Source organism: Leptodactylus fuscus, chromosome 4 (genome assembly GCF_031893055.1).
Source record: "Leptodactylus fuscus isolate aLepFus1 chromosome 4, aLepFus1.hap2, whole genome shotgun sequence".
NCBI classification, from domain to species: domain Eukaryota; kingdom Metazoa; phylum Chordata; class Amphibia; order Anura; family Leptodactylidae; genus Leptodactylus; species Leptodactylus fuscus.
In genome coordinates, this window is record NC_134268.1 from 170,016,778 (window position 1) to 170,028,832 (window position 12,055).

The 12,055-nt window shown below is 42.4% G+C and overlaps 1 protein-coding gene across 1 annotated transcript in view; it reads right to left on the reverse strand.

Moving 5' to 3' along the window:
- The window catches only part of RARB (retinoic acid receptor beta), a 508,585-nt gene extending 497,035 nt beyond the window's left edge, over positions 1-11,550 (reverse strand). The window contains exon 1 of the mRNA XM_075271367.1: positions 11,413-11,550. The gene's annotated coding sequence lies outside the window, so the exon portion shown is untranslated. The remainder of the gene's footprint in view (positions 1-11,412) is intronic.
- Positions 11,551-12,055: the final 505 nt, after the last annotated feature.

A 12,055-nucleotide genomic window follows, 5' to 3' on the forward strand; every position in this document is an offset into this window, starting at 1 on the left:
GATTTAGAAGGGGCATTTCTATTTATTTATGTATTTCTGTTACCTGTATAGCACCAACATATCCCACCATGTTTTATAGAGATTAAAGGATTACATACAGTCATGGCCAAAAGTTTTGAGAATGATACAAATATTAATTTTTACAAATTCTACTGCTTCAGTTGTTCTAATGGCAATTTGCATATACTCCAGAATGTTATAAAGAGTGATCAGTTTAACAGCAATTATTTGCAAAGTCAATATTTGCTTAGAAAATTAACTTTATCCGCCAAAACACAATTAAACATCATTGCAGCCCTGCCTTAAAAGGACCAGCTAACATCGTTTCAGTGATTGCTCCATTAACACAGGTGTGGGTGTTGATAAGGACAGGGCTGGAGATCAATCTGTCATGATTAAGTAAGAATGACACCAATGGACACTTTAAAAGGAGGCTGGTGCTTGGCATCATTGTTTCTCTTCTGTTAACCATGGTTATCTCTAAAGAAACACGTGCAGTCATCATTGCACTGCACAAAAATGGCCTAACAGGGAAGAGTATCGCAGCTAGAAAGATTGCACCTCAGTCAACAATCTATCGCATCATCAAGAAGTTCAAGGAGAGAGGTTCCATTGTTAGCAAAAAGACTCCAGGGCACCCAAGAAAGACCAGCAAGTGCCAGGACCGTCTCTTAAAAGTGTTTCAGCTGCGGGATTGGACTACCAGCAGTGCAGAGCTTGCTCAGGAATGGCAGCAGGCAGGTGTGAGTGCATCTGCACGCACTGTGAGGCAGAGACTCTTGGAGCAATGCCTGGTCTCAAGGAGGGCAGCAAAGAAGCCACTTCTCTCCAGAAAAAACATCAGGGACAGACTGATATTCTGCAAAAGGTACAGGGAGTGGACTGCTGAGGACTGGGGTAAAGTCATTTTCGCTGATGAATCCCCTTTTCGATTGTTTGGGACATCTGGAAAACAGCTTATTCGGAGAAGACGAGGTGAGCGCTACCACCAGTCTTGTCTCATGCCAACTGTAAAGCATCCTGAAACCATTCATGTGTGGGGTTGCTTCTCAGCCAAGGGAATCGGCTCTCTCACAGTCTTGCCTAAAAACACAGCCATGAATAAAGAATGGTACCAGAATGTCCTCCAAGATCAACTTCTCCCAACCGTCCAAGAGCAGTTTGACGATCAACAATGCCTTTTCCAGCACGATGGAGCACCTTGCCATAAAGCAAAGGTGATAACTACATGGCTCAGGGAACAAAACATAGAGATTTTGGGTCCATTGCCTGGAAACTCCCCAGATCTTAATCCCATTGAGAACTTGTGCTCAATCATCAAGAGACGGGTGGACAAACAAAGACCTACAAATTCTGACAACATGCAAGCATTGATTGTGCAAGAATGGACTGCTATCAGTCAGGATTTGGTCCAGAAGTTGATTGAGAGCATGCCAGGGAGAATTGCAGAGGTCCTGAAGAAGAAGGGTCAACACTGCAAATATTGACTTGCTGCATTAACTCATTCTAACTGTCAATATAAGCTTTTGTTACTCATAATATGATTGCAATTATATTTCTATAGGAAAAATAGAGGAGTGTGGGTGGGCACTCACCAATCAGTAGACGGCACTTCTCTTCTTTGTATAAAAAGTGCTTTATTTGAAATAAGTAAAACAAATCCTCAGGGAGGGAGAGATGACATAGTTTGGCAGAAAAAACAGGCAACAGCCGTTTCGCGTTATCAAACGCTTTTTCAAGCCTAATATGCAATATATATATATATATATATATATACATATATATATATATATATATATATATATATATATATATACATACACTCACCGGCCACTTTATTAGGTACACCATGCTAGTAACGGGTTGGACCCCCTTTTGCCTTCAGAACTGCCTCAATTCTTCGTGGCATAGATTCAACAAGGTGCTGGAAGCATTCCTCAGAGATTTTGGTCCATATTGACATGATGGCATCACACAGTTGCCGCAGATTTGTCGGCTGCACATCCATGATGCGAATCTCCCGTTCCACCACATCCCAAAGATGCTCTATTGGATTGAGATCTGGTGACTGTGGAGGCCATTGGAGTACAGTGAACTCATTGTCATGTTCAAGAAACCAGTCTGAGATGATTCCAGCTTTATGACATGGCGCATTATCCTGCTGAAAGTAGCCATCAGATGTTGGGTACATTGTGGTCATAAAGGGATGGACATGGTCAGCAACAATACTCAGGTAGGCTTTGGCGTTGCAACGATGCTCAATTGGTACCAAGGGGCCCAAAGAGTGCCAAGAAAATATTCCCCACACCATGACACCACCACCACCAGCCTGAACCGTTGATACAAGGCAGGATGGATCCATGCTTTCATGTTGTTGACGCCAAATTCTGACCCTACCATCCGAATGTCGCAGCAGAAATCGAGACTCATCAGACCAGGCAACGTTTTTACAATCTTCAATTGTCCAATTTCGATGAGCTTGTGCAAATTGTAGCCTCAGTTTCCTGTTCTTAGCTGAAAGGAGTGGCACCCGGTGTGGTCTTCTGCTGCTGTAGCCCATCTGCCTCAAAGTTCGACGTACTGTGCGTTCAGAGATGCTCTTCTGGCTACCTTGGTTGTAACGGGTGGCTATTTGAGTCACTGTTGCCTTTCTATCAGCTCGAACCAGTCTGGCCATTCTCCTCTGACCTCTGGCATCAACAACGCATTTCCGCCCACAGAACTGCCGCTCACTGGATGTTTTTTCTTTTTCGGACCATTCTCTGTAAACCCTAGAGATGGTTGTGCGTGAAAATCCCAGTAGATCAGCAGTTTCTGAAATACTCAGACCAGCCCTTCTGGCACCAACAACCATGCCACGTTCAAAGGCACTCAAATCACCTTTCTTCCCCATACTGATGCTCGGTTTGAACTGCAGGAGATTGTCTTGACCATGTCTACATGCCTAAATGCACTGAGTTGCCGCCATGTGATTGGCTGATTAGAAATTAAGTGGTAACGAGCAGTTGGACAGGTGTACCTAATAAAGTGGCCGGTGAGTGTATATATATATATATATATATATATATATATATATATATATATATATATACACACTATATATATATACCGTATTTTACGGACTATAAGGCGCACTGGACTATAAGCCGCATTGCCCATGAGCGCCTTATAGTCCGTCTCGGTTCATATATAAGGCGCACCGGACTATAAGCCGCAGTCCGGTGCGCATTATATCTTATTGAAAGCGGCGGCAGGCAGACTTTGCCAGCGGCCGCTTAACCCCCCGCGTGCCAGCCGCTTCTATTGGAAGCGCTCGGCAGGCGAGGAGGGGCTCTATCAGCAAAATCATGCTGATAGAGCCCAACCGTAAACGTTAGGTTAAACTACCCCCCCCCCGTTTTAAAATAAAAGCCTGAAACAGAATGTGAAACTTACCGAGCGGTGCAGGGTGGGCGGGCATTCAGGCCTCCTCTTCCTCCGATGTTCCGTCCTCCTCCGGCGCTCGCAAGCTGATAATGGCCAGGGCACATGCGCAGTAGAAGCATTATGATATTGCGCATGCGCCCCGGCCATTATCAGCGAGCGCCGGAGGAGAAGGATGGAACATCGGAGGCAGAGGAGGCCTGAATGCCCGCCTGCCCGCCCTGCACCGCTGGGTAAGTTTCACGTTCTATTTCAGGCCGGCGTGACAGCAGGGCTGCCGGACACTTCCTATTCATTTCTATGGGAGCAGGCATGCGAGCGCTTCCCATAGAAATGAATGGACTGCTTTTTTCCATTCATTTCTATAGGGAGCGCTCGCATGCCGGCTCCCATAGAAATGAATGGGAAGTGTCTGTCCATTCATTTCTATGGGGAGCGCTCGCATGCCTGCTCCCATAGAAATGAATAGGAAGTGTCCGGCAGCCCTGCTGTAACGCCGGCGTGTACGGCTGTGATACACGCCGGCGTTCGGTAGTGTGAATGCACCCTTACGGTGCCTTTTATGTATGTATGGAAGCGGCACGCAGTCTTTGCCGCCGCTTCCATCCATATATAAGCCGCACCGGACTATAAGCCGCACTTACGATTTCTGAGGAAATCGTAGGTTTTTATGTGCGGCTTATAGTCCGGAAAATACGGTATATATATATATATATATATATATATATATATATAACAGAAAAGAAGCATAAAAGTTGTCATTGATTTAACCAAGTCTGTTCATGCATTAGAAATCTGAGAAGACAGAAACAGTAATACACTGCTTGTACCTTCTTTCTGAGCACCAAGTAGTCTGGGAGAGGTGTACAACAGATATAAAGATCTGTCCTCCCTTACTTTTTTCTTGGCTAGACATGTCCAGATATGGACTAAGGCTCCAAGTGGTCCCGCGATACACCACAGTTCTTACTGCATCAGTTTGCAGAGTTTTCCTCTGCTGACTTTCTGCTTCAATTATATCTATAGGGAAACCGCCAGCATTTCCGAAGGTTTTGGAAATTACCAAATGTCCACACCGCTCATTTTCCCGCAAAGTGGGGATGGGATTTGCTAGAAGGGGACAGTCTGAAAGTCTGAACTTGATGTCGTTTATGTAGCTAGAACTTTAATATGTTTTAGTAAACAGGTATTAAAAAAAATTTTTGTCAGTGTCCAAATTTATAAGGACCTAACTGAATGCCTTATATTGATATGTAAAATTATGGTGTTTCGAAAGGCAGAGAGCAAGAAATGAAGGGGTGACTGCCAAAATTAGATGCATTGTTAGAGTTCTATGCTTTGTTTTACGTAAACAGGTACTACGTCCAGCCCTCATCCCAGAACATTCACAGGCCCAGTGAACAATGGCCAGGATCACAATATAACATACATGTACTGCTATTGAAGGAAACTACAGAATTTCTATAATTCAAGGAATTTATGTTGAATTTCTTTAGATATATTTTGTGGCTGCTTTCATAAATGATGGAGGGAACTGGCATGAAGCAGTGCGCACATCACCAAGGATGCTTGTCATTCTGTACTTGTATGTCAATGACTTTACATATGTCAACAAGTGTGTTGAACCAAAATAATAAATGAGATGAATGTCCTTGCTTGTCAATTTCATGGCCACATATTACGGCTTCAATCAGCCCGGGAGTATAGAATACTGAATAAGTTATACTCTATTACAATTTACAGTTTATTTTATGGCTTTTGGTGTTTTTATATGATTATTATTATGCATTAAAGCTTACCAGAAGGAAAACCTGTCTTATAATTTTATAAATTTGTCTCGGGTACCAGACACTCTCATTTAGCACGACGCTGGGCTTTTCTTATAACACAGAAAATGTTACAGTAATCTATATTTTATAAACATTTAAGTATCAGGAAAATGACTCAAGACATGATCACCGTACACTGTGTAATTACATCTCACATTAGATCCAGAGTATAAAATATTTATGGAAACTAATGCTAATACTATAATAGCAATGCTACTTTCACCAGCCCCTGACAGGATTATTAATTCTCTTACAAAAGCCATCATAATGAGCAATATACAGTATTTCCTACAATGTCACAGCATGTTTCCACGCACTATAATAGATCTCGGTAATACACTGCTGTAAGCAGCTGATTTACCCATGTGGAACTTGCATTTGGACTTGCTTTGCTTGTTCTGAAGGCCTTCACAAACAATGAATTTGCACATTACAACCAGGCACAGGAAGGGAATGTACTGTATACAATTTATGTGGGCATGCATTTATATTTACACATGAAAATGAGAAACTGCTTTAAGGCCGGTACACACGATGCATACTTGGCGCAAGAGAGCTGATGTAAAATTGCTGGCAGCTGACCGACCCCAAAGCACAGCAGCTGTGTAGTGTATGTTATAACTCACTTTTCTTTTCTATTTTTGGGTGATTGAACATTTTTGTAATATACATAATAAACCTAGATACATTCATTTTAATAGAAAATAAGATGTAGCGTTCCCACTATTAATCCTCTAAGCACTGCCAGTGAGAAAACAAGAGTTCATCATCTTTGCCCCACCTCAGTCGGCCCCTCTACCGGACCCATCTATCAAAGTTAATGGAACCACGCTTACCCCTGTCCCACTGGTCCGTTGCCTTGGGATAACCCTGGACTCTGACCTATCCTTCAAGTCACAAATTCAAACCCTCAACACCTCCTGCCGCCTCCAACTCAAGAACATCCATTGAATCCACTCCTTCATCACCCCAGAAACTACAAAGATGCCAGTCCATGCCCTTATAATCTCCCACTTAGATTACTGTAATGCCCTTCCCCATGACCTCCCAGCGAATATTCTCGCCCCCCTCCAGTCCGCCTTACACTGTGCAGCTCCTACCTAATACACCTCTCCCCCAGTTTTTCATCGGCCACTTCCCTCTGACCTATCCTTCAAGTCACACATTCAAACCCTCAACACATCCTGCCACCTCCAACTAAAGAACATCCATCGAACCCCAAGAATGGCTACAAAATGAAAGGGTAATTGACTATAATGGGGTACATCGGATGTTCATTGTTTTTAAACTGATGGCGCAGAACAAAAAAAACTGTGCGTGTAAGACATCTTTATCCGCCAATTTTAAGGAAAACCATATGACAGAGTCTCCTATTGAGACTCCAATGCAGGTGTGAACTTAGTCTTACCAAACTGCATTGGAATATCCTGATAATTGTAATATTATTTACTGACCTACTGCCAATATATTCCACCAACTGGGTGACAAACAAGTACTAACAAAAACAATAATACATAAGAGAGATCCCTTCCTTAACCCCTTCCCACCGATGGCATTTTTTGAGTTTCGTTTTTCGTTTTTGACTTCCCTCCTTCTAAACCCCATAACTTTTTTATTTCTCCGCTCCCAGAGCCATATGAGGTCTTCATTTTTGCGGGACAAATTTTTCTTCATGATGCCACCATTAATTATTCTATATAATGTACTGGGAAGCAGGAAAAAAAAATCAGAATGGGGTGGATTTGAAGAAAAAATGCATTTCTGCGACTTTCTTACGGGCTTCGGTTTTACGGCGTTCACTGTGCAGCCAAAATGACATGTCCCCTATATTCTGTGTTTCGGTACGGTTCCAGGGATACCAAATTTATATGGTTTTATTTACATTTTGACCCCTTAAAGAAAATCCAAAACTGTTAAAAAAAATATTTTCTAAAAGTTGCCATATTCCGACGGCCGTAACTTTTTTATACGTAAGTGTACGGGGATGCATAGGGCGTCTTTTTTTGCGGGGCCGGGTGTACTTTTTAGTTCTACCATTTTCGGGAAATGTTATTGCTTTGATCACATTTTATTCAAATTTTTATCAGAATCAAAACAGTGAAAAAACGGCGGTTTGGTACTTTTGACTATTTTTCCTGCTACGGCGTTTACCGAACAGGAAAAAATTTTTTATAGATTTGTAGAGTGGGCGATTTCGGACACAGGAATACCTAACATGTATATGTTTCACAGTTTTTAACTACTTTTATATGTGTTCTAGGGAAAGGGGGGTGATTTGAACTTTTAATACTTTTTATATATTTTTTTTTACTTTTTTTTTTTTTTTGCATTTATTAGACCCCCTAGAGGTGTTGAACCCCAGGGGGTCTGATCACTAATGCAATGCATTACAATGCTAATGCATTGCAATGCATTGCAAAAAATCATCCTCTCTTTTGCAGGCTGCATAGACCAGCCTGCAAAAGAGAGAATTTGCAGACAAGTCTGGGAGCCTTGTACAGGCTCCTGGCTGTCATGGCAACATGACGTCGGCCCTGGAGCATGCTCCAGGAGCCGGTGATCCTGGGCAAAATGGCGGCGCCCATGCGCCGCCGGGAAAATGGCGCCTCCAGCGCCTTTGACAGCAGCGCCGGAGGGGTTAATGCCTCCGATCGGTCCGGGGACCGATCGGAGGCATTAGAGCCAGTTGTCTACTGCTTAAAGCAGTAGACACCCGGCGGCTATGACGGCCGCCCGGCTCCCGGGCGGTCGCCATAGTTACAGACCCGACACGCGCCGTACTATTACGGCGCATGTCGGGAAGGGGTTAAAAGGAGCTCTATCAGCAAACCCCCCTCCCGGTTTTAAAATAAAACCCTAAAACAGAATGTGATAAACTTCCCGAACGTGCATGGTGGGCGGGCATTCAGGGTGCGCCGTCTTCTTCATCCATGCCTCCTCTTCCTCCGATGTCCTCGGGTCCCGTCTTCCTCCAACGCTTGCAAACTGACATTGCTTAAAAAAAATGGCCTGGGCGCATGCGCAGTAGCATGCTACTTCTACTACAGCTACTGCGCATGCGCCCAGGCCATTTTTTTTAAAGCAATGTCCGTTCGCAAGCACCGGAGGAAGACGGGACCCGAGGACATCGGAAGAAGAGGAGGCGTGGATGAAGAAGACGGCGCACCCTGAATGCCTGCCCATCGTGCATGTTCGGTAAGTTTATCACATTCTGTTTTAGGGTTTTATTTTAAAACGGGGGGGGGGGGTTAATATAACATTTACGGTGCCTGAATATACATATGTGGGGCTCTATCAGCATGATTTTGCTGATAGAACCCCTTTAAAGTAACATCCATAATAAAAACCTACTTGACACAGTACATTGCAATATAAAAAAAAATAATAAAGAAAAGATTTATACTCTTTGTGGATGCAGTTGTTAGTTTGTTCTGTTCACTATGCTGTGTGAACAAAGCCTTTAAGTGGAGAAAGTATTTTACCTTCTTGTTATATAACGAACTGTACCATAAACAGAAAGATGCTACCTATAAACTAAATACTAAAATTGAGTTCCTTTTGTACATATAGCATTAATCTGGTAATAATAGGAAGAACCATAGATAAATAGCAGGCAAAAATTCTCTGATATACGGTACTTCTGCAGAATTAGGGTACATCTATGCACAATTGTATAAAATCTGATCCAGATTCAGAAGAATTTTAGCATCCATTACTTGCAGATTTTGCTGCAGATTTGCAATAATTTGACCCTATGCACTGCAATTTCACTGCACTGTGTGGATGTACTCCACTGATCTGTAGGGTCAGTCAGAATACACTATCATTTGCTGACAGACTGAGAAGTACTGTAGGGAAATGACCTACATGTGCTGACCACTTATACATAAGCAATTATGCCCATATATACAGTATGACTACATATATACATACACATATGTTACAATCTATAAATGCTTAAACATAGGCTAAGGCCAAATGAGGAAAAAAAAATGCTGCGTTTTACTGTGCCTGCAAAGTGAATGAGATTTTATTTAATATCATCCACACATTGCAGTAAAAAAGGAAGGAATGCAGCAAAAACACAGTGGGAAGATTTATTGCTACAGATGAGAGAGTAGTATTTGATCGAGTAGGTATTCCATCGAATACTACGGTATTTAAAATACTCGTACTCGGTTGAATACGACGTGGTAAATGCAGTAAAAATTTGATTCTCCTCCCACTTTCCCTGGCGCTTTTTTTCACACCAATAACTATGCTGTGGAGGTAGGAAAGGAGGTAGGACAACGTAGGAATTAGAAAAAAACCTATACAGTCATTGGCTGGCTAAATCAGTAGTAGTAGTAGAACTAGCAGCAGAAGCAATAATAATAATAATAATAATAATACAGGTACTTGGGCATGTTAGATGCACTCAGGCACTGCTGTCCCAGTTGTATTCCAGTGGTGTTGGCATAATTTCCTGATGTGTCGAATTTTGGTTTCCCTGAAACGAGCATGTTTCCCATAGACTATAATGGGATTCGCTATTTGAACGAATAGTTGAATACTGAGGTCTACTCAAATCGAATTTTGAATATTTCACTAATCGCTCATCTCTATTTATTACTACTGCTTCATACGCCAGTCTTAGCAACAGACCCACAGGCGCAAGGAACACCTGAATGATCAAGAGTCTCCGACTTCTTAATCTATTAGGGTCCATTCACACAGAGGAAAATGGTGAGGAATTTGGTGTGGAATTTCAGCGCTGAAAAAAAGCCTCCCATTGAGTTCAATGGGTTCCTTTTTCTGATAGCCCTCCCCTCCCATCTCCTCACTTCCCGTCCCCTCCCCTCACTACACCCCACCCGGCATATTTACCTTTCCTTCCAGCCATATCCTATCAGGTTGCGTCATCATTGACGAACACACAGAGAACTATTGCACATGCGTAAGCCGCCTAGCGCCATCACAAAGATGGCTGCTGGCGGTGAAGTGGGCTGGTTATCTAGGGAAAAAGGGAAGGGGAGTGTTTTGAAAGGGAGAGGGCAGAGAGTGTGAGAGAGAGGTGTGGTGATGGACATCTAGGATTCTAATGATGGCTGCTGAGGGTGTAATGGGCGGGTTAGCTAAGAAAACAGGGAGGGGGAAATGTATGAAAGAAAGGGAGGGGATCAGTCTGTGAGAGGGGGGAGAAGTGAAACATCCTGGAGCTTGTAGGAAACACAGAAAAGGAAATTAGAGGATACAATGTGCTCACTGAGAACTCCATAAATTACTCAAAACACTGCTAAAGGTATTTGGTTTCATTTATTAACCAATTAATAGCATTAACAGACCTTTTTAGTAAAATTATATTTTGCCCGGAAAACCCGTTTAAAGAGGTCATTCCATTGAGGACACTTATTCCCAATGCAAAGGATAGGGGATAAGTGCCAGATTGTTGGGGGTCCAACTGCTGGGTCCCCCAACGATCAGTAGAACGGGGAATGAAAGTCCCCCATGCCTAATCATTGTGAATGGTGCACAAGTGCAGTTGCGTGAAAGGAGCTCCGTACACTGCTGGGAATGTTGTTGCTGCCAGAGGCAGTGAATGAAGCCATAGCAGTGAATGGAAAACTGATCAGACATGTGCATTGGTGCTACACTGATAAGGAAGACGCATGGCAGAATTTGGGCTGCCAGTTCTCCTGATAGCTGGGAAACTTGGTGTTTGGACCCCAGCTATCTGACACTTATCCCTTATCCTGTAGGTTAAGGTTAAGAGAACAAGTGTCATTAATAGGACAGTCAGATGGTGCAGTCATATCAAATGAAAAAGAAAAAAACTGCAGCAAAAAAGCAAATTGCACTATGTAAATATACCCTAAGGATTTATGGGGTTCCATCAGTCAGAACCTTTAATGTAATTTCATTTGTTTTGGATTAGGAAATTAGCTGCAGGGAGAGTACCCCTATTTCTAAGTAGATCATGTAAAAGAACCATTAGAAAATGCCGTGTTGCTTTGTGTAAAACATTCTATTAGAGGAACAAACACCGGTAAATTGCCAGGCAGTGTTATTGCCTTTCAAAAAAGCAAAGAAAACCCAGCTTGGAAAAGAGAGAATAAATCAGACAAGGGACAATAATGCCCCAGACGTAATTTAATTACTAAAAGGACAAAACAAGACAAACCCAATAATCTAAAACCTCTCGATGGCCATCATTGGCAGGATGTGAGCTGACAATTCTCCCATCTTTAACTTCTTTTTCCAATACACCTTGCAGCAGTTCCTTGATAATACCAGCTTGTCACTAGGACTGAAAATGTAATTTTTAGGAAAAGGAATTGATATAAGAAAGACACACGAATCAATGCATGTACAACCATCAGCGCCTGTTATTTATCTGTATATACTTTCTTACCATTCTCTTGCAATATATTAAGAAATATTAAAGTGAAGATACACATTTACAAGAATACTGACTGTAGCAGCAGTTTATACAAGCAATGTATAGTATATAGCCACAAAAAAATAGATGAAGCGCAGATCCAACACAAGACCTGGCTGCAGTCAAGCTAACCCCCCGGACACGGCAAATTACTACACAGTATTGATCTGTATGTAAACAGGTTCATCCTTAGAGCCGCTACACAATGCTGCTATAGAACAGAGGGAACTATAAGAGCTACACTGGTGGCCTACACTACCATTACCACCTTTATACAGTATTTATGGACACCTCCTTATTTGTATAAGGTTATATAAAAGGGCCACAAATATTCCGCCAGGTTCGGGTCAGGCCGTAGACATCATATTTTTTGTTAAGAGTTAAT